The sequence below is a fragment of the Parasteatoda tepidariorum genome, chromosome 1 (genome assembly GCF_043381705.1).
Source record: "Parasteatoda tepidariorum isolate YZ-2023 chromosome 1, CAS_Ptep_4.0, whole genome shotgun sequence".
In the NCBI taxonomy this organism is placed as follows: Eukaryota; Metazoa; Arthropoda; class Arachnida; order Araneae; family Theridiidae; genus Parasteatoda; species Parasteatoda tepidariorum.
This window is the reverse complement of record NC_092204.1, coordinates 93254741-93279174: the sequence shown is the minus strand read 5'-3', so window position 1 is coordinate 93279174 and position 24434 is coordinate 93254741. Positions and strand designations below refer to the sequence as shown.

Below are 24434 nucleotides of genomic sequence, written 5' to 3'. Positions count from 1 at the left end.
TACTTTTTCAATCTAAGAGTCATAATTATTATCCTGCGTACAACTTATTTTGATATCGTGTTAAGTATTTTAATTTAATACACTGTGTCACTAAATGGACATTCCAAAGAAACTGAAGCGGAAAGATAAAAACTTCACTAACTTCAAAAAATATGAAAGTGTAAAGTCGAGATGTTTTGAGTGCTCGAAAATTCACGTGCGAACTCTGCGAATGGTAATATTTGAATCAAATGTTGAATGCGCTCAAAAATATTCACCGGCAGACTGGGCAGGCGTGAATGAGGAAAAAAAAGTGATTTGAAAAAAAGAAATTTATGGTTGCCAACGAAAAATGGAAAATAAAAGTGATAAATAAAAGTAGAGAAACCGAGGTTGCCGAGAGTGAAGCAGAGAATGAATTCCTCGCCAGCGAAACCATGGCTATATTTGATAAACCAGATACGTTTAAAAATTTAGACTAAAGAAACACGAATGATATTTCCCTTATCAAAAATGCTATAAATCTATTGCAGCACATTCTTTGAATCTTAGGGATAAATTAAGTCTCGATGATGCCTAAATTCTTGCGACCTCTGCCATATCTGCTTATCTTGATACGCGGGAATCTTGTTTTATTTAGAGTGCCTAGAGTAAAAGAGTGTGGACAAGGGAGAAACGATTCCTGATTGGTGGAAAGAAAAACTTTACCGCCGGAGGCGAGAGTGAAAAATTCGCCATTGGAATTACATGGAGTGACAATTATCTGACTCAAAAAATTTATGTTCTGTATTAATAAATGCATGTAATAAGTTCATTACTTACTTTTTTTCAATAAGAAACTTCACAGTTACATAAATGTTAAAATTATGGTTGAAAATTTGGATAGTTGTTAATTATTCGAATTTATCCTTATTATCACTTACTTGCGTGCATATTAAGTTATGTTTATCTCATTATAAAGAGAACAAGGTGATGAAATAACTAATGGTTAGATAAGAATAAATGTATTTACTTTTAATACACATAATTTCTATCTAAATTACTTATGAATTTTAAGATTTGAGCATCTTTTTATCAAAACTTCAGAAGTGCAGAGTTGGCGATATTACTTTGACATGTTGGCGCGTTACAATGTTCGCGTTACAATGCTCGTTACAAAGTAGCATTTGTTTACTTTTCGTTACCAACTGTATAGAATGCTAGTTTGTTTCAAATTTCAACTAATTATGGAAATTTTTGTTCACAATTTGTTGAAATAAACAATACCTTTTCAGGTGAAAAGGCGATAATTTTTTCTTGAAAAAGTAATAAATAATAATAAATTATATAATTTGCTTTATTAATTATTATTTCTGAAATAAATGGCATAATCATTATTAATTTTTAGATTTTATTTAAGGCATTTATTAAAAGCTGAAGTTTTTTCATAAGTCTTTTTTTTTTCATTGACGTTAATTTTTTAACAATTTCAGATGCTAGACAATGTTTCTTAAAAAATCTGTAGTATCATGTGCTTTCCAATCTCAAAGTTTATATTATTGATACTTTAGTATATACTCTTAGAATAACAGAACCTTCAGAATAACACCAAATGAGCGAGGGGCGCCAATTTCGGTGTATCATCTGGCAACCCCCTTGGACAAAAATATGACGGCAGCGCATGGGCTATTGGATATTGTCATCACTCTTTTCAATACAGGCACTCTAGTTTTATTCACATGAATGCTGATTTCCTAGTTAATATTATTTTCTTCACACCAATTCTCCGAAGCACTTGGGAATGCATTTTTACATGATTTACGTCACTCAGTTACTGCAGTTTATCTGGTCTTGTTTTAATTTTTATCTAATTTTCTTATCTTCTATTTACCTCTTGAGTACTGTGTTGTTGTTTTTCAGTTTCGTTTTCCACTTTGATTTATGTTTTCTCGTTGGTAACATCACATTTTCAAATTCAAATCACTTTTTTTCTTCATTCATGTCTGGCGTGTCTGAAGAATGGGAGTTTATTTTTGAGCCCTCAAAACATGTTTACTTTTATTACCATCTTCATATTTTTTAAATCCAATGAAGTTCTTACCATCAAGAGTATTCCTTTACATTTGGGTCTTCCTTGATAATTATTTTGATCAGAATCTTATGTTTTTAGAAGCAAATAGATGTGTATTATTATTTCTATAAGGTTCTTAAAACATTTAGAAAACCGCGCATCTAGATTGAAATAATGAAGTTATTCTGTTATCTTTAACTTTCAAATTTCAAAACTTAATGTTCTGTATCCAGATATTAGGAGTTATTGAAATTGATTACCTAATGCTGTAATGAATATAAACGTAATAAAATTAATTTATCTTCTTAATTTGTCTGCCACTATTACAGTTTCTCAAGGACCTTATGAATTCTGTTTAAAAGGAGGACTATCGTATCAGATATATGTATGCAGTGATGGTAAGAATTGTAAAATAATTTTGTAATAAAAGGAATAAAGCAAGGAAATTATAGTTGCAATATTTGGTGATAAATATAGCTGATCGTGATTGATAAACATGCTGAGCGACATTTTTTGGTGAATTAGTGAAAATCCGTTTCAAAATGTATGAAAACTTCAGGATGCTATTTGCAAATTATCTTGATCCGAAGAAAACCATGCAACTCACATATTTGGTAGAGTGAAATTGTTTTTTTATCATTTATACTATATTCTTAAATATGAATTATACTACATTCTACACATTTTAATCCCTTTAAAATGCTACGTAACATTCACTAATTTCTACAATTATAAAGAATATATTAAATATATCGTTAATCATGTGAATGTTCATTTTTATCTCTTCCAGATATTTCACACTTCTTACTGGTTCTTTTTCGAGATTTTCCATATAACTCTGTATATAATTAAAGTAATTAATGCAAATTTGATTTCAGTATAAAATCTTCATGTATAAAAATGTTCAAAATAACTTAGAAAATACAATTAATGCAAAGAAAATAATAAGAGTTCGTGTGTTCAAATACTAAATCTCGGAAAATTATAAATAACTTATAAACCAATTTAATTTTTATTTTTAAACGAGATGAAAACGAAAGCAATCTATTGTTTTTGGGCAGGAATAAACAATAAAAAATCTGTTGCCTAGAAACTTCCATATATTTTTCCATAAACTATTAAAAGAAAATCTTTTTCAACTTAACTTAACAAAAACGATGAAAGGTATGGCTTCTGTTTTTCGATTATTAGTACAAGAATAATCAACTGCTAAACTTGAAGTAAAAAAAATATGTTGGTGGATCTACTGCTTGATAAATCAAAACTACAGAGTTGAAATTTAAAATGTTGAATTTAGTCATTTTTCACTAGCATTTTTCGAAATTCCAAGTCATTAGAGAGTTATTGCCTTCTTTCTGATTTTTTCTCACTTTTTTTCTTTAAATAATGATTGTTTATCTATTGCTGTCGAAAAATTTATCGTTCCTGATATCATCATTTTGTTATCTCGCTCCTGATTTGATGTCAAAAGTAAAAAATAAATAAATAATAAATAAATATATGTACAAATTAATAAATGAAATAAGAGAAAGTGGTTCGATGCTCCAGATGCACTCTCAGAAATAAAGCTCTTTCTTTTGCGGATCAGTAATCTTTGATATTTATTTCATTAATTTTGAGAAATAATTTATCACAAAATCACGTGGTTTGTGACGAAACGGGAACTCTCAAATATATGACGGAAATGTTTTCTCAACTTAAAACCTCTTCGTAGTGCACTACGGGAGATAGCAATTAGGATGAAGACTAGACGAGCGATAATGAAGACACGAGATTAGCCGACCATGTTTCATGGTGGTCAAGGAGTTGGTCTCTTGGAAAATATCATGTTCGAATCCTGCTTCAGGCATGGGTGTTTTATATCTCTGTTCAATTTGTTTTTCTTGTGTCATTAAGGTTGACTCAGCTTTATGGTTCTCGGAATAAAATGATTATTAGAAAAGTTAGTCAAAACGAGATTATTATTATTATTTTTTTGGAAAGAAAGAGAATGATGAAACATTTGTTTGCTACTGACGAAATTGTTTCTTCGAAGAAAAGACGATTGTTATTTCATCACTTTGACGAAATGTTCAATTGGAGCATAAACTAGCAAACGCTTTCGTCAAAAACGAAGACAGTTTTGTGAAATTTGAGAATCTATTTTTTGTCAGTGATTTATATCGATGATTTTTTTTATTTATATCGTTTTTTTTTAATGTTATAAATGTCCGAAGAAACATTAAAACCATTTGATATTTGAGCTATGATGCAATATAAGTTTGTCGTTACAGATAGTTAACAAATAAATTACTTCAAATTTAACTATTTCTAATTGCATCACTTTCTAAACTTAATTATTTTTTTCAGGTACAGTTGACTATTTGAGCCGAATAATTGTTCACACATTAAATATAATGCACATAAATCAATAATACGCAAAATCAAATAATACACTTTAAATTAAAATAATTATAAATTTTATAAGCAAAATGATATTTTTGAAAAGTATTTGATTTTAAGGGAAAAAAATTAAAGATGAAAGAGAGACCACTAAGGGCTTTGGCGAATGGAGCCTCCTAGTTAATATAAATCAGTAGACAATTTTGTGACTAAATTAGCCATTAGTTTTGATGATTGCAATTTCTAATAGCTTTAAGTACCCTTTGAAATGGCATCAGTAGGTGCTAATTGATAGTTACATCCCTTTCAATCCTCGGTGCAGACTAGTTTCCAAGTAATTGAAATTGGAAATAATTAGAAGAAAACTGGACATTGTATTAAAAGCAGTAGTTTGGACAAAATATAACTGAAGTTTACACCCTTCTCTGAGATGAGCTCCGGTTATCATTCAGAATTTAATGAGGGGGTGAAAAGTACTTAAATATTTCTATTTAGACAAGCGAAATATGATTTTCTGTTGTCTAAATAGAATATGTATGTTTCTATAGAATATGTATGTAGTATATGTAGAATATGTATGTAATATGATAAATAGAATATGTATGTCTAATAGAATATGTATGTTGTTTTACGCCAATTCGAATGCCACCAAAACTGCGTCAATAGGACTGTTTGTTCAGAACTCATACGGTATTTAGTAAAGTTAAAGTATGGAACGTACAATTTTTGATTTATATCAATCTACTAATTAAAATTTTAATCCTACGAGTCCGAAATTTTCATCTGAAAAGTGAGATGTTATTTCCCACCCGTTGTTGACAAAGAAATGAATGAGACCAAACTAAAGTTGTTAGGGCTAATATTATAAGATCTTGTTGCTTGTCTACTTGTACTAAAGTGTCAGAAAAGCTTAAAACATCTTTATTCAAAAACTTGATTAAAATGATATTGAGTGTGAAAACTCGCACTTGAGAGATTTTCAAATTTCTCACAGTCCCTGATAAATAGCTATGAAAAAATATCTTTGAAGACATAAAGTATTTATGATGAAGATTTGTAAGTGAAGTAGTTTGGTGCAGTTGGAGGAAGGTAGTGTAGAAAGTAAAAAATAATAGGACATTCATTATAAGGACAAAAATTATCTTCATATGCACGATCTAATATTTAAATTCTATGAATAGATGCTCTAAACGTACATAAATTATATATTTGATTTCTCACATTTATGACTTAGATCAGTAGAGATTCAACTTTTGGGTCTCAATATTAAGGGAAGAAAAGTTTCAATAAGCACGATCCACGGTAAGTCCAATGCCAAGATTACTCTTGCTTATGACCTGTTCCCTCCACCACTGGATTGTTTGATGGAGCTGATGGCAGTAAACCGAGGGCAGTAAACCAAGAGCAGTATACGAATTAACAAGGGGATTTGAACCCAAGTCTCATCAATGGGAAGCGAAAGCTAAATCCCTTATCATCTAAGCCAGGCCGGCTCAAGAATATAATTTATAATATTATTAATTACGTTATTATGATATTACAGTATTATAAATTTCGTTATAATGTAAACGTAATACTTGCCAATCAAAGAAGCTTCTAAGCAGAAATGCCTTGAGTTCTGATTTTTTTTTTAAAAGATGTATTTTTCCGATAATAGGAAAAACTATTTCTGATGGAATAGCACATGCATTTTTAACTAAAAAATAAATGAGTGCTTCCTTATAGTTGTTTCTACGCCAACTTGTTAGGTATAAGAATTTCAAGTCTTATTTAATATTTGAACTCATATATGAGAATAATAATTGAATTTATTAACATACACAAATCTATTATTTGAGAGCAAATTTTAAAAAAAGAATGGCAAAACAAACTTACTACTTAATTTTCTTCCAAAGAACGGAATTCCTTAACGTTAAACGAAAACGTTTTTCCAATTTTTCTTCTTTATTAAATGCGGAGAAAGTGTGCTTGTGGTGATGTGAGGAAAATGGGATAGGATTATCTTATTGTCTCCCCCAATTCTTCAGTGGTGCTGAATAACGGACACAAACAACGAGACATGATCCTCAGAATTTTCTGAGAATAAGATTTCGCAACAGGAAGTTGGCGGTAAAGTATAAGTTAAGAGAACAACTTCTCGTCTTTGTGCTTTTAATTTCTCATTTACAAAAAAAGAAAAGAAAAAAAAAAGATTTTTTGGGAATATAATTGTATCTTTTTCGCAAGATAGTAGCTTTTTCCAGACAATTTTTAAGTTCATCCCGATGGAAGGAAAATGATGCCCGTGAGGGATGCAATAGCTCCTCTACCCCCTACTCACGCCACTCTAGCTTTTCGGTGTTCTCATAGAGATAGAAACATGGTTAATTTTACCATATTCTGGTAGTTATGATCATACTGTTTTTCTCACTAAATATTTTTTCCATACTAAAGCTCGCAATTTTTCTTTCCTTTTTAACCCACTTAAAAAATGTAGTCTTTAAAAATTTTGATAGTTTTCAAATGCATGCGAAACTTTATTACTCTGCTTTTACTTCACGTGCGAGTTTCTGATTATTTAAAGGTCAGAGAAATCATATTCTAGATGGCGAATGAAATTAGATCAAATGTTATTAAACACTGCAAGTTTGAAGCACGTATTGATAATGGCCGAAATTTTTTTTTATTAACCTTGCTTATTTTACTTCCCATTGTTAACTGTAATGTCATAATAGAAAAATTTAAAAAAAATCAATTCATAAGAATCTAACGTTGTTGACGAGCAAAATATACATATATATTACACCTTTCTCACTGTGATCAAAAATAAATAAATAATAATAATCAGATTAAAAGTTTTTACTGCTCTCAGTTATTCAAATAAAGAGAAGCAAAATTGAGATAAAGATAGGTAATTTAAGTGAGAAAATTTGGAAATTAATATTCCTAGCCCACTTTACGAAAGTTTGTAAAGTTATTATAGCTCAATAAATCATATGTTTGCTTATAATATTTTAATAAAAACTAAGAAGAAGAATATTTAATGAAACAAATTTCGAGAAGACTTATGATAAACCCCTGCAAAAGGTTTAAAGTTTTAAATTTTAGAATTACTAGATTTTTTATTCCTTTAATTATTATTAAATTAAGCATTTAAATCCAGGCTCGAAATTTAAAGATAGCAGAAATAGAGTTAAAATATAACATGCAATTAAAGGCAAATTTAAAATTATTAGATTACCTCCAAATAAATAGATAATTTAAGTAATTCATATTCCTGAATTTCTATTAGGGTGCATTTTAATAAAACTAATGAAGATGAGACGCATGTTTTGTATGTAAATCTAGATCGCGTATTGAAGGAAATTATCTAGTTGACGATAGAGATGGGCAGAAGTGAATCACCAAAGTAATTAAAAACGCTGTTCGAATCAAGTGATTTGGATCACTAATTCAAATCAAGTGATTCAGATCACTGTTACGAATTAAGTGATTCTGATTATTGATACAAATCATGTGATTAGGATCAGTGATTCGAAGGAGTGAGTGAAATAAGTTTTGAAAACAAGTGATACTGATCAGCTGCTTGAACCAATCGGTTCAGATCAGTGATTCAAATAGAGTGATTCAAATTACTGATTCAAATAAATTGATTAAAATCAAGTGATTTGTTTCCCTGATTCAAATCAAGGTATTTAAATTAATTTAAATCATGTGATTTGGATCAATGATTCAAATTATTTTGAATCAAGTCATTCGGAACACGGATTCAAATCATGTTATTCAGATAAATGATTCTAATCAAGCGTATCTGATCAGTTATTCGAATCAAATGATTCCGATCAGTGATTCGAATCAGATGATTTGGATCACTTGTTCGAATAAGATGATCCAGATCAGGGATTCAAATTATGTGATTCGGATCACTGATTCAAATGAAGTCATTTAAATCCCTTTTAAAATTAAGTGATTCATGTCAGTCGTTTGAATCAAGTGATTCAGATCTGTGATTCGAATGAAGTGATTGAAATCACTTTTAAAATTAAATTATTCATATGAGTTGTTTGAATTAAACGATTCTGATCAGTGTTTCAAATCAAGTTATTTAGATCAATAATTTCGAATCAAGCAATTCAAATCAGTTATTCGAATATAGTGGTTCGAATCAACTGATTCATATCTCAGATAATGAATAAATTGAGAATAACGTTTTCTGAATCAAATGAATAAAAACTTCTAATTACAGTTTATTCTAATTATTCTAATTACAGTTTATTCTCCCAGTGCTCTTTTCCCTTTACAAAATGTCGATGGAAGAAAAAGCATTAAAACGATAGAATTCTTTTAAGTAAATATACAAACAAATAATTTTTTTCGTATAATTATTTTATAGATGTTGTTAAATGTACATAATTATAACTGAGGTAATTTTCAAGAAACTGCAAAAAAAAAAATGCGTTGCTGTTATTGATTTATTTTTTATCAGTAAATTTATCGAATTCTTTGAATGGAAAAATTTAATTTCTTAATAAGGAATGCATAAGAATCTTTCAAGACTTACAAGAAATTTTTAACTACTATGCGACATAGCATCACTGTGGAACAAAAGTAGCTGACATTTAAGAAACATTAATTCATTTTAATTTAAATCTCTTTCTATAAAATCAACTGATTCAAATCCCCGATTCTTCATAAAATTTAAAAACCATGCAATACTTAACATTTTATACCTTTTTAATTAAATGAACAAATTTTTAAAATGAAGAAGTTCGCATGAGTATAATTGTTATAAAGAAGTAGTTTCAAAATGATAAAATAATAGAGATCATACTAGTTAAGACTTCCTGCAATACAAAACTTTAAAATAGTTAAACCAAGATTCAAGATTATATCAAGATTATTTTAATGTTTAATCAAGATTGATTCAAAACATAAATATTACATAAACTTTTTCATAAGTTATTGGAAATGAAGAGATCGACAATTGAATTTGGGGCACCAAAACATGCCACTTTTGGCGAGAAAGTGCGTGCTGTTGTGTGAAAGCGTACGCTGTACTAAATTAGGGCACAAAACGGTGTCTGCTTTAGAAAGACGCTTCTTGGATGATTTCAAGCATTGTTTATTAAAAATAAAAATTACATGCATTCAAGGAGTAAAGTTATGTCAAAAAATTAATTACGTTTATCTTTGTTTTGATTCGCAAATATAAGCAATAACGTGAAATGCCAATGCCAAGAATATTATATTTTTAAGAATAACATGATAAAAAACACTGACTTAACTCCTCTCCATAAGTTGACCACTAAAGCATAATTGGACAACTTACATACTGTGCACCTAATATCTTCGAATTCGGAAAGTATTTTATAAATTGTCATTTATTCTTAAATTTCAAGCATTTAATAAACGCGTCTTCAAGAGTGACTAAATTTTCCAGCTTTTTCTGACAACCGATAAGTTTGAACAAAACTATTATTTAAATTTATGAAAGGAGCGTTAAAAGCCCCCTACACTTAGATGGCGCTAGTTCGAGAATCAATTTGATATATATGTAAGGAATTTTCATTCGTTATTCAATGGACACTTGTTGAAAGGTGAAGAAACGCGAAAGGTGAAGAAGTCTGCGGAACGCCAGGTGGGCTTTCTGAGCAGCGGAGTCGGTAAGCACTCTTTTCCGCCACTCAAAAGAATGGTTTCCGTATTCCCTTAAATGTTTCAATTTTGCAAATAATTTCTTTTCAGTTATTTATTTTAATTTAGAAATTGGATTGAACCCATTCATTTTCAATTCATGGTTGCTTTTTAAAATAATACTTTATAGATATTTTTTTTATGAAATTTGAAACATCAAAATATAAATGAAATAAAATGATAAGATAAAAATGTTATGGGATAAAATAAACAATATTAAAAAAAGAACTCATACCAGGCTTTTTAGTTTTGCTTCCTTTGATACTTTATTGATAATTTTTTTATGAAATAATATAAATGAAAATATAAATTATATAAATTATCGATAATTTTATAATTTTTTTTCATAATTTATTATAAAAAATAATAAAAAAGAACTCATACCAGGCTTTTTATTTTGTTTCATTTGATACTTTATTGATATTTTTTTTTATGAAATAATATAAATGAAAATATAAATTATATAAATTATCGATAATTTTATAATTTTTTTATTAAATTAGAAATATTAAAATATAAATGAAATAAAATGATTAGATAAAAATGTTATGGGATAAAATAAACAATATTAAAAAAAGAACTCATGCCAGACTTTTTAGTTTTGCTTCCTTTGATACTTCATAGATAATTTTTTTTGTGAAATAATATAAATTAAAATATAAATTATATAAATTATCGATAATTTTTTTATGAAATAAGATAAATGAAAATATAAATGATATACCTCATAAATAAATTCTTTACTAAATAAGATAAATGAAAATATAAATGATATACATAATAAATAATTTTTTTTCTAAATAAGATAAAGGAAAACATAAATGATATATCTTATAAACATTTTTTTATCAAATAAGATAAATGAAAATATAAACGAAATAAAATAATAAGATAGGATTGTTTCATTTGATATTTTTTATACATTAAATTATACTCTATAGATAATTTTTTTCTAAAATAAGGTAAATGAAAATATCAATGAAAGAAAATTATGAGATATAAATTTTATGGCAAAAGATTAAAAAAAGAGCTTAAAAACTAATGCCATTTATTTGTCTTACATTTCATTATATAAGGTGTAAATATACGTGCTTTTTTCCAGGAAAAAAAATCAATTATGATTCAAAAATTAGTATATTGATTCCAATACAGAGTGAGATTCTTAAATAATATTAAATGTAATGAAATAACTTACAGTAAAATATTCAATAGACTTATCGTAGCTAAATAGATAAGAAATACTACAACTACCGAGTGCTAGTTATGTTTTAATGCTAGTAATGAGTTAAGTCAAGTTTATGATATCTCTTTCAAATTCTATTTAAAAAGTGACAATGAAAAAAAATTGTCTGAAACAGAAGTAGGCTATTTTTATGCAACTTTGCAAATGGTATTCTACGAAATTTATTTGTAAATTTTTCAAATCAGCATTATATTCGTCTTGTAAGAAAAAATATGTAATGTGAACAAGAATATAAATTCTTCGAAATATATTAATCAGATATTAATTTATTAAGTAATTAAAGTACTTTTATAAGTAATCAAGCAATTTTAATTAAATTATTTTTAATATGGCGAAAAAAAAATTCGTTCAATGAAATTAATAAAATTTTATTTTATCTGCTAAATGTTTTATTCAAGTTGAATTCAGTTAAAAAGAAAACATTTTTGAGTCAAATTTACGCATGAAGATCTTTTCGGAAAAACTTTTTCCTTTGATCTCCCATGACCTTAATTGTACTGAAATAAAATTCCAAAAAACAATTTTAAGTTCTCAAATTATTTTACTGTACGGTTTTAGTAAATTTAGATACATAGAAAGTAGTAATTAAAAAATAAAGAATAAATAATACCATTTTAATTCATCTGATGCAGCTAAATAACTATTTCTCAGCCCTTTTCGTCTTTTATTTCACTGCTATTAAACCAACTGTTCATTGGAAAGAAATCTTTAATATATTTAGTTGCGAAAATCGAGTTATTTGTTATGTATATCACAGCTTATTTAGAGTAAAATTTTAAAATTACTCCTGAGTAAAAACTGATCTAATTAATGTTCAATTCTTCAGCTTTGTTACTATAACCATTGTATAATATTATTTCTGGAGAGTTGGCAAAAATTGGTCCTATTTAATTGTCTATTTTTAAATAAGGCAACCTATTTAAAAATTTCTAAACTGTATTCTAAAAAAAACAACAAAGAAATGACAATGTAAGAATGTTTTATTCACTTTTCTCTCTGGTAACAGTATAAATATTTTAAATGTATTGCTTTAATGTTTATTTTACATTAGGTTAAGAATGATTGAATAATTTTGAATTTCAATTGATTTTGTCTAAGTAAACTGATTAGTTGTTTCCTCCATTTTTCCCTTTGTTATTATTCAACTCTATTACCATTTAATTTATTGTCTATTGAATTTATAATTCAATTACATAAAAAGTGCATTGAAACAAGTATAGGTAGATTATTAATACCTATCTATATTAAATATTATTTAACCTGTATTATTTAAAGTTAAAAGAAATATAGATATATTTGTGTGATAAAATTCAGTAATTTTCAATGTGAGAACATATAGCTAACTTTTTTTTACCAATCTTTGATTAAACTTTATTCAACTATATAATTAAAAAGAAACATTTTTTGTCATTTGCAGGGTAAATTTGATGGTTTTACGTGAGACAACTGCTGGCTCAATTAAAAAGATTGTGATTGATTTGAAAGATAAGTCTTTCCGAAATTTGAATCAACCAAAATGAGCGCAGAAATTTAAAAGCTTCTTTCCTCTTTTAATACTAATAGAAATCATCTTTTAATGATAATAGAAATATCATGCTTAAAGCTTTTAAATGTAGTAGTTTTTTTTAAATATATATGCTAAATTTGAATCTACCAACATGCGCATAGGAAGTTAAGAGATTCTTTCCTCTTTTAATACTAATAGAAATCATCCTTTAATAATAATAGAAATACAATCATGGTAGCTTTCAAAAGTAGTATATTTTTTTACCTAAACAAAATTTGAATCAACCAAAACGAGCGGAGGAAGTTAAAAACATCTTTCCTCTTTTAAGACTAATAGAAATTAATTTTTAATAAGAATAGACAGATCATGCTTGAAGGTTTTGAAAGCAGTGTCTTTTTTACCTATACAAAATTTGAATCTATCAGCATGAGCGCAGGGAATTAAGAGATTCTTTTATTTTTTAATACTAATAGAAATCATATTTTAATAATAATAGAAAGGTCATGCTTTGATCTTTTAAAAGTAGAGTCTTTTTTACCAGTGCGAAATTTGAATCTAGCAACATAAGCACAGGAAGTTAAAAGCTTCTTTCCTCTTTTAATACTAATAGAAATCATCCTTTAATGATAATAGAAATATCATCTTTGAAGCCTTTAAAAGCATTGTCTTTTTTATCGATGCGAAATTCGAATCAAACAGCATGATCACAGGAAGTTAAGAGCTTCTTTCCTCATTTAATACTAATGGAAATCCCCTTTTAATAATAATAGAAATATCATGCTTGAAGCTTTTAAAAGTAGTGTCTATTTTATCGAAACGAAATTTAAATCAACCAACATGAGCACAGAAGTTTTAAGAGCTTCTTTCCTCTTTTAATACTTACATAAGCAACATTTTAATGATAATAGAAATATCATCCTTGAAGCGTTTAAAAGTAGTATCTTTTTTATCTATGCGAAATTTGAATCTACCAACATGAGCACAGGAATTTAAGAGGTTCTTTCTTCTTTTAATACTAATAGAAATCATATTTTAATATTAATAGAAATACCATCATGGTAGCTTTCGAAAGCAGTATCTTTTTTACCTAAACAAAATTTGAATCAACCAAAATGAACGGAAAAAGTTAAAGTCATCTTTCCTCTTTTAATACTAATCGAAATTAACTTTTAATAAGAATAGAAAAATCATTATTGAAGGTTTCAAAAGTAGTATCTTTTTTTATCCATGCGAAATTTTAATCTACAAACATCAGCACAAGAATTTAAGAGCTTATTTCCTCTTTTAATACTAATAGAAATCATATTTTAAATGATAATATAAATATCATCCCTGAAGCTTTTAAAAGTAGTGTCTTTTTTAACGACGCGAAATTTGAATTTACCCACATGAGCACAGGAATTTACGAGCTTCTTTCCTCTTTTAATACTAATAGAAATCATATTTTAAATGATAATATAAATATCAACCCTGAAGCTTTTAAAAGTAGTGTCTTTTTTAACGATGCGAAATTTGAATTTACCAACATGAGCACAGGATGTTAAGAGCTTCTTTCCTCTTTTAATACTAATAGAAATCATCTTTTAATGATAATATAAATATCATCCCTGAAGCTTTTAAAAGAAGTGTCTTTTTTAACGACGCGAAATTTAAATTTACCATCATGAGAACAGGAAGTTAAGAGCTTCTTCCCTCAATTAATACTAATAGAAATCATCTTTCAATAATAATAGAAATACCATCATGGTAGCTTTCAAAAGTAGTTTTACCTAGACAAAATTTTAATCAACCAAAATGAGCGGAGGAAGTTAAGATATTCTTTCCTCTTTTAATACTAATAGAAATCATCTTTTAATAATTATAGAAATACCATCATTGAAGCTTTCAAAAGTAGCATCTTTTTTACCTAAACAAAATTCGAATCAACCAAAATGAGCGGATGAAGTTAAAAGCTTCTTTCCTCTTTTAATACTAATCGAAATTAACTTTTAATAAGAATAGAGAGATCATGCTTGAAGGTTTTAAAAGTAGTGTCTTTTTTACCTATTCAAAATTTAAATCTATTTACATCAGCGCAGGAAATTAAGAGATTCTTTTCTCTTTTAATATAACTATAACTCTAAAGGAATTTTCATATAAATTTTGAAATCTTATAGAATGAGTTCAAAATTGTTAGTATAAAGTTCCGAAAGATGTTATTATTTTCATCTTCTCATTTTAGTCGATCCAAATTTTACATGGATAAAAATAAAGATTTTTATCAATTTTTACCAGTTTTATCCATTTTTACCAGTGTCAATCATGGTAATTAAAATTGTGTCAACAGCTTCTTAATGCAAAACCTTTCAAAACATTTGCTGCTAAAAAGAGTTGTTTACATAGGGTTAATATAGAATTATTTCCATACTTTTGTCCAACCCTTGCATGTTTTTATTACATTAAAAAAAGAACTTTCAGTGCGATTTTTCATGATATATATATAAGATTAAAAAAAGAGCTTAANAAGTTCAAAATGAAGATAAAACAAAGGAAAATTATAGACATATGAAAAAAAAAGGGGGGGGGAAATAATAATGAGAAAAAAAAAACAACTGATTAAAAAAAAAAAGAAGAGAAGGATGAAATTTTTTTAATAAAACCAGGAAATAAAAGATATAATTATAAAAGATACCAGATAATAAAGATATGATTTTCATCAGCCCATACGATTATATCCGCAAAACAGAGTGTGAGTTCGGTAACTATCTGTCATCCAGAAAGTCACCGAATCGTAAACTTCGTCACCTCTAAAATCGAAAGTGTAAGCATTTCTTCAAAACTGCATCCGAATCCTACGATGAAAATAATGAAACATTTAATAAGTATATTCAAGGGTAGGAAGACTACTCCAAATTTAAAAGGTTTGATTTAGAAGATGACGATTAAGAATCAAAACAAGCAAAAACGAAATACGGATAAATTTTCTCGGATCAAAGTATTATCACCTTCTCAGCAATTTAACATCATCAGATCTGCCAATTTCTAAATCATATCATGAACTTTTAAATTTGTTAAAATACGAATTGTGCAAAAGAATCAACATTCTAACGAAGCAGCCTAAATTCATATGTAGAAAATAACAGCCCGTTGAGTCAGCTTCAAATTACACAGCTTATCTTAAAGAGCTTTCAAAATCTGCTTATTTTTAATCAAGCAGTGAAAATGTAAAGTGTAATAAATATATATCAAATATATATATATCAAATATAAGTTCAAAATGAAGATAAAACAAAGGAAAATTATAGACATATGAAAAAAAGGGGGGGGGAAATAATAATGAGAAGAAAAAAAAAACAACTGATTAAAAAAAAAAGAAGAGAAGGATGAAATTTTTTTAATAAAACCAGACATTTAATAAACATTCTAACGAAGCAGCCTAAATTCATATGTAGAAAATAACAGCCCGTTGAGTTAGCTTCAAATTACACAGCTTCTCTTAAAGAGCTTTCAAAATCTGCTTATTTTTAATCAAGCAGTGAAAATGTAAGGTGTAATAAATTTGTAATTAATTTATTACAAGGAGCGCAATTTATCTGGTGTATATTTGATTCCGAAATAAGTGGAAGAATAGTACAAAAATCAGATTTAACTTATGATAAAATCGTAGAAATTGCTTTAACTATTGCAACTCCAAAAGTCGAAGGAAAGAGCATTATAAAGTTCATCTTTTTAAAATTGGATGAATAAAGTTTCTAATTTCGATAAACGAAAATTAAAACTTTCAAATTCCATATCTATTGCTTCACCCAATTAGAACTACAGATCAAATGGTAAAAACAGAAGTTCAATAGAACTTGTTTTAAAGAACTTGTAAAAGGTAAATTATGTTTACAAAATAGCCTCTCTGCATCAAAATACAATATGTATACAAAAATAGCCTGAATGTGTTTGTCAATGTATCGTTCGAAATGTACATTTATGATTCATGGCAAGCATTTTCATTACATCCAAGTCCAACTTTTCATTTTCTGAGATAAAATGCAATGAACTTCGTAGAAGGATATATTTCTTTTATATATGTATATGTATTTTGAAGAATGACTGGAATCTTCTTCATAGAGTTTCATTATGCTCGTACTATATTCCAGGAAATATATAAAATCTGTTTTACTTCTTTACATTTCACAAAACCATTCTGACTTGCCTCTATTTTTTATTCAATAAATATATCTTTGCGGCGTAAGCTTTCACGGAATTTTCTATTTTTGACAAGTATCTGTATTCCCTATTGCAAAATTTTTAGAATCTTGTGCATTTGTCAATAGTGGTCAAATATTATTTTCGTGTTTTTGAAGAGTGCATTTATACTAAATGTATTTGCCTTTTTTATCAACGCCCATTGTTTAATGACTGATCTAATATTACAGAAACAATAATTTTGACACATCTTTCACACTAATTACTTTTGTTCAAATACTATTTTTACGATTTTTCAATGAAGCTCACTTTTATTCTTATGTATTTGCCTTTGTTGTTTGAGTAAGTTTTGAATAAGTTTTCATCATTTCAACATTTAAAAAATACTCTTACAGAAATTATTGTTTTGACGCATTTTTCACAGTCATTGTATAAATTTTACATAATAAACAAATCGTTCATGAGCTGCAATAGTGTCACAACTCATAAAACCCGCATTGTGGACTAATAACAGGTGTAAATATGGAAAAACACATTTTTTCAGCAGCAATAATAGTACAACTCATAATTCAACTTGACGACAATCTTCGTTTAAGCAAACTAAAGCATTTCTTATGCATTTCACTTAGCAATGAAAACTTTAAACCCACTTATCTCAAAACATGATTTTTTTGAGTTGTGCCGCTATTGCAGCCCATGAGCGAAATATTTATATAATATATTATCTTAACGATATCTCAATTAACCATATTTAAACTTGTATGCATTTGCTTTTGTAGATTTTAGAAATTATTCTATTATTTAAAAATTTATACAATAAGCTTGAAGTAATTATTATTTTGACGAATTTTGAAACAAACTATTTTTATAAAAAAGTTTTATTTTTACGATTTATCAATAAAACACATTTATACTCTTAAACGTTCGCCTTAGTTTTTTTTTCTTTTTTAAATCTTGAATATTATTTTATTATAACAAATTTATGAATCTCTTAATATCGGCTGTCTATTTTCAGTGACAGTTCTAAACTAGCATAAAAAGCCCATATGAGTTTTACACAAATTATATTTACTTTGACATAAATTTATCAAAATTTAGTTTCATGTTCTTTTGATTGGCGCAGTTTTATTCTGATAAATTTTACTTTCTAGATCTTGGAAAATTCTAGAAATCATTTAATCATTTTGAACAAAATTGCGTTATTAGTGTCCATTGTCAATTTTTAGCGATCGTTCTAAATTCGTATTAAAACCAGACAAGAATATTGGTACAAATGTTACAAATGACTTATCATATTATCAAAGAACATTTTCGTATTTTTATTCAGAGCTTCATTTGATTTGCTCTCTGGTTCCTTGTATATTTTAGATATTATTTAACTATTTTAAAATTAATTAAAATTGTATTGCCCACAGTTCATTCTTAGTAATAGTTCTGAACTTTCATCTACAACCCGCAAGAATAATTTATCATCATTATCAATTAAAGTGCCCACAGTGAACTTTTAATAATTTTTGAATTTAGGTTCTTTATTTTAAAACCGGTGTTGAACAACTGACCCAATACCAAGTATCTCCCCCCCCCGTCCCGCCTTTCTCATCTCCCCACCCGTCTTCTTCGTTCATGGCATAAAGACTCAACTTTTCATGACATAAAGATATTAACTTAAAATCGGTAGAGAATAGTCGATTCATTCTTAAATTTATGACTATCTATGTTCTACTCCGTAGTTTTGTAATTTTGAACCCAATCCTGGCGATAAGGGACACCTAAATCGAGCAATGGGACAAGCTAGACATTGTGGAGGACTTGTTGGAAGGAACTAACCAGCATTTGCGTTTCAAGGAGAGAAAAATCGTGAATTCTCCCTCGTTCAGACCGACCACAAGGGGATTCTAACCAATGATCTGTCCACCACTGATGATATTTTGCGTCAACTTTGCTGTCAATGAGAACCGGGATCAGAACTCTCCCCAAACAGCAACCGCTAGGAGTTGAAACTGGGTTTTCTGGATCTCTTCTGGTCACTGGGAAACTAGGTTTTTCGCGATTTTCCGCTCCACGCAAATACGGATTAATCCCTACAAAAAGGCCTCCATAAATACTAGTTTCTCCCAATGCTTGATCCAGAAGTTCCCTTGTCTTTCGGATTGGGCTCAAAATTACAAGACTACGGAGTTGAACATAAATAAGCGTAACTGGATCGACTATTTTATAAGGATTTTAAAATAAAAAAAAAGAATGTTTATGCCATAAAAAATTACTCTCTAAATCACGTGATCCTTAAGCAAAATATGAAATCAAATTATATATATATATATATATATATATATATANATATATATTATAATATTATATATATATAATTTGATATTTAATATATATACTACCGCTCAAAAGTATCAGTACACCTAGAAATTTATAAAAAAAGGGCAAAATTCAAAGTGTCATAACTTCTTTAAAAAAGCTCATTTTGAAGCTTAAAATCTCCACTTTTATGTGATTTAATTGTTTTTAATTAAAATATTTTGCAACTATGTACAATCACACTCTGAACAATCATAGAAAATTGTATTATTTTTTTGTGAAGTTTGACGCGATGTACGGGCACAAAGGGGATAGATATTGCTAATTTTTATTATATCATTGGAAAATTTGGACATTTAGCTTTCATTTAAAAAAAAATTCCAAAAAAACATGTTTTTTGACGAAGTTATTGTCAAATAAGAAAAAAGGTTTTTTTTCAGAATTTAGTGATTTTTCAGCAATTATAATGAATTTTAGTGTAATTATAATATGATATGAAAATTTTTTAATTAAAATAAATTAAAATTTAATATAACTTTTTTTTTGGAAAATATAATAATGAAATAAGAATCAACGTTTAAAATTTAATATTTTGAAATTTATTTTTTCGTATTTTTCTCAGAAAAAATTTGAAAACAAAAATGTAATAATGAAAAAATATTTTAGATCATATTTTGCTTTCTTCAAAATATCCTCCCCGCGCTTTTATAACTGTAGCGCACACACTCGAGGCATCCGATCAATCAGCTTTTTTAATGTTATCTTGTCTATTTTTCGCCACTGTCTTGAAGGACTTTCCACATATGATTTATACTGGTTAATGGATCGAAGACCAAAGGTAGGAGGGCGAACCTAAATAGTTCCTGTGCGGAATTCATTACAATTGCTGAAAAATCATTAAATTCTGAAAAAAAAACTTTTTTTTTATTTGACAATAACTTCGTCAAAAAACATGTTTTTTTGGAATTTTTTTTAAAAATGAAAACTAAAAGTCCAAATTTTTCAATGATATAATAAAAATTAGCAATATCTATCCCCTTTGTGCCCGTACATCGCGTCAAACTTCACAAAAAATTAATGCAATTTTCTATGATTGTTCAGAGTGTGATTGTACATAGTTGCAAAATATTTTAATTAAAAACAATTAAATCACATAAAAGTAGAGATTTTAAGCTTCAAAATGAGCTAAAGCAGAAGCATTTTTGATCATTTTTAAAGAAGTTATGACACTTTGAATTTTGCCCTTTTTTTATAAGTTACTAGGTGTACTGATACTTTTGAGCGGTACTGTAATACAATTAAATATAAAATTAATATTTAATACAGTTAAATACATAATTAATATATAATACAATTAAATATAAGATTAATATTTAATACAATTAAATATAAAATTAATATTAAATTCAATTAAGCAAAATTTTTTGAGCCTTTAAGAAAACAACTTCAAAATTATTGTTTCAAATTTTGAAAAGAAAATCGTTAAAAATTGAGCAAGATATGACAATTTAGAGAACTGCGAATGAGGCCGAAAACATTTAGAAAAATCTGTGTTATAATTTGTATTCAATCGTTTTTGGCAACTTATGACCAGATATTAATTTGAATATCTTAAAATGAAAACTAAGAATAACACTAAGAAGAAATAAAATTTATTAGTTTAGGATTGAATCCCGCTTTTAACGGAAGCACATATTTAAATCATGGTAAATATTTTTAACAATAGCAAATAAAATATTATGATAAGCAGAATTAGCGCTGCTAAAATCTATCTAAAATCTGCTGAAATATAATATAAATAAAAAATAAAAAACAATAATGGAAAAAGTTACAAACTTTCACGTGAAAAAAAGAGAAAGCTATATTTAATTCATTCAAGAAATATAGCTATTTGTCTACGGAAGAGAATGGATTTTACTATCGTGTGATACCAAAATATTACTAGATGGAAAATTGAGGAAATTTTTTTTATAGATACTTAAAATTATTCATAACATGCGAGAAAATAGATACATATAAAACGTTTAAAAAGTACGTTCCCATGCCTTGAATTTTCCCAGTTTAATATTTATTTAATATTTGATTTTTTTAATGCTGCCTTTACAAAGTAAGGACTCGACATTCTTCCAAATACAAATGAATAATAACTAAGGAAGTTATTGAGCAAATAAAAGAAGAGTTAAAATAATTAAATAAGATCAAACAAACATAATGAAAAAAATAGTTAAAAAAAGTTGAATAAACTTTAAAGTTTAAAATAATCAGCTGAAAGTGAAAAGTCAGCTGAATTGCATAATTGTCACGAGAATGTATAATAAGAACAAATGTAAGGATTGCAAATTAAAGATAGGAAGTAAATATACAAAAAAATAGGTTTTCATTATATTAGGACAAAATTCAATCCAACAATTCAATTTCTAACTTTTTAAAATGCTATTTCCGATTTATATAATAAAAGTATACTGCATAAAGCATTTTGATTCCTGTTAATATTTGAAAAAAAAATTTATTTTAATCTGTTTTTTCAAGTAAAAAATATTTAAAGCATATTTTGAATTTTTATGTTAAGTATTTTCTGTAAAATTGGCATATTTAAGCTTTTAAATTTCATCCCTCTTAAAATATTATGGATTATGTTTTTTTTTCATTTCCAGAAATGGACCAAGGAAATATTACGCTTTTTATGAATAACACGCTGCGTACAGTAAGTTTATTTTATGAATTATTTATAATATTTTATTTTATAATAATTTATTTTATAATAATTTATTTTATAATAATTTATTTTATAATAATTTATTTTATGATAATTTTTATTATAATAGCTTATTTTACAAATTTTTTTAAAAATTGCAGGTACTTTTTTTACAATGATTTCGTTTTAAAACACTCTGATTACTAACTTGATGTGAAGAATAGTACTGTAATTTTTTTTAAACTATTTCAATTTATAAAAATTATTAAAAAATCATTTAATCCTTTTGTACCATTTTTTGCAGGCTAAGTGTACACAAAAATCCCCTGATATTATTGTTAATAAACAAACATTATCCAGTTTTCCTTGACTGTCAGTCTGAATAAAATTAATAAAAATTGTTACGCTATCGATCGTTAATTCCTTTTCCCTAGAGTAACAATATTTATCAGAAATACTAATTTATCATCATATTTATGATTATCCTGTTTTTATTATGTATTTAATTTTGACTGTTTTACAAAATTAAAAGCTCCAAATTAAAATGTTGCTTCTTTACTGTGTTATAAAGGAAGATTAATTTTGCATTTAAAATCATATTAGAAAATATTAAGCTACTATTTTACAATAATTAACGGGAGAATGTATCATATTTACTTTTAAAAATTGTATTTACTTTTACAACAAATTTGGAGCAAATCTCAAAATATGCTATAAAAATAAATAATTAAAAAAATATTGAATGAAACTAAATGATTCAGATTCTAAAGTTATTTTTAAAAAATTAAGCTTTGTTTTTTAAAAAAATTCTAGTGAAAAGCATTTAGTTGGCTTTGATCTTAACGAAAGTTAAGAGAAAGTTTTCCTTCGATTGTATTTTCTCTAATCGTAAACCAGTTCGAAAGAAGACATTTTCGAGATTTGAGTTATTTCTTTGGATAATATTAGCTTAAGATGTAAGTTTTTTGATAATGTAAAGGAAACGTAGTCAATGTCCGAGGATAATTTTAATCATGTCAATATTGCACAGACGGTTAATACCATGAAATACATAATTTATCTAAACTGTGCAATTTCTTGCTTAAGCTTGTGTATCTGTATACAAATTCCCAGTTGCTTCTATTGCTTGAACATAGTAACTGTTTTTTTTTTTTGTTTTTTTTTTGTAGAGGGACAATTTTACTGAAGTAGAAAATGTATCCTCATCTAACGACTCGATGTATATTACATTCTACACAGTTCTAGTAATTTCAGTCTTCGCTTTGTTGACATTATTCTACATAAAAATGAAAAAAGGCGATATTAGACCAAAAAAAAGAAAATTTCAACGTGGTGGAACCATGTGGAAACGCATGCGTCCAAGTAAGAAAATTTTAATTTATACTCATAATTGTTTATTGACAATGATAATAAATACAGCAATGATAGTTTAACGAGTTTAAGAATATTTTAACGAGACTTGTTGTTGAAGGATCAACAAATTGGCTACGAGAGATTTTCCTTCGAAACTGTTTGATTCTGAGATTCAAGAGAGTTTCAAATTGTCTATAGAATCAGAAGGCAGATCCGTAAGTTTTTTCACCTCAATAGAAGGGAAAATATAATGATTTTATAACAAAGCACCTACCTGCAGTAGGTTTCGACTATTTTATTTGTCATAAATACGAATCTAATAGTAAAATTCTTCTAAAGACAGATAAATTTAAGAAAATAAGTTTAAATTAAGAGATAATTCATTTTTTCGATCAATGCTTGTTAATGTACAGTGAAAAATAATTAAAAAAAAGGAATACCCGGATAACTTTTGATCTAATGTTCTGATTTTCACGTTCTGGGACTCGATCTTAAAGGTTTGAGTAGGTGACCTCAAATATGTTAATTAATTAGTTCAAATGATATTTTAAGTTACGAAACCAAACCCAAAAACGTTCATCCTGTGAATAATGATATAATTTTTCAACTAATATAGATTTCTGACCCTCAAAATATAGGGGATAGCCGCAATCTGAGATATATGGTCCCCATTGTTTGATCAAGAGAGTAGTCCAAAGTTTGGATCTCTTAATGCCGATTTTATTTTTTGCGTATCTCATTAAACCTCGAGTATTACCGACTTTTAAGAGAATTGAAAACTTTTTGCTCGCAATTATTAAATTTGATTAATCAAAGATTATTTCATGAAACATAAAACATTTAGCAAATATATATTATTTAATTTATACTAAAATGGACGAAAACATTTCGAAATGTAAAGTATAATTTTTTTTACATCACTTTAAGTAATGTTGAATGGAATTAATAAAAAAATACTAAATTTTAAGAAAATCGCTCGAATATTTGTATATAATAAGTAATTAAGTTTTGAAGAAGCCGAAGAAGAATATATCTATGCACAATGGGCTATCGGCGACCTATATATATA

The 24434-nt window shown here is 27.2% G+C and overlaps 1 long non-coding RNA gene across 1 annotated transcript; it reads left to right on the top strand.

Moving 5' to 3' along the window:
- The first annotated feature begins 9976 nt into the window (after positions 1 to 9976).
- On the top strand, positions 9977 to 23368 carry LOC139427011 (uncharacterized). Its single transcript, XR_011638131.1, has 3 exons — positions 9977 to 10053; positions 21972 to 22021; positions 23182 to 23368. It is a non-coding gene; the product is annotated as an uncharacterized lncRNA (long non-coding RNA).
- Positions 23369 to 24434: the final 1066 nt, after the last annotated feature.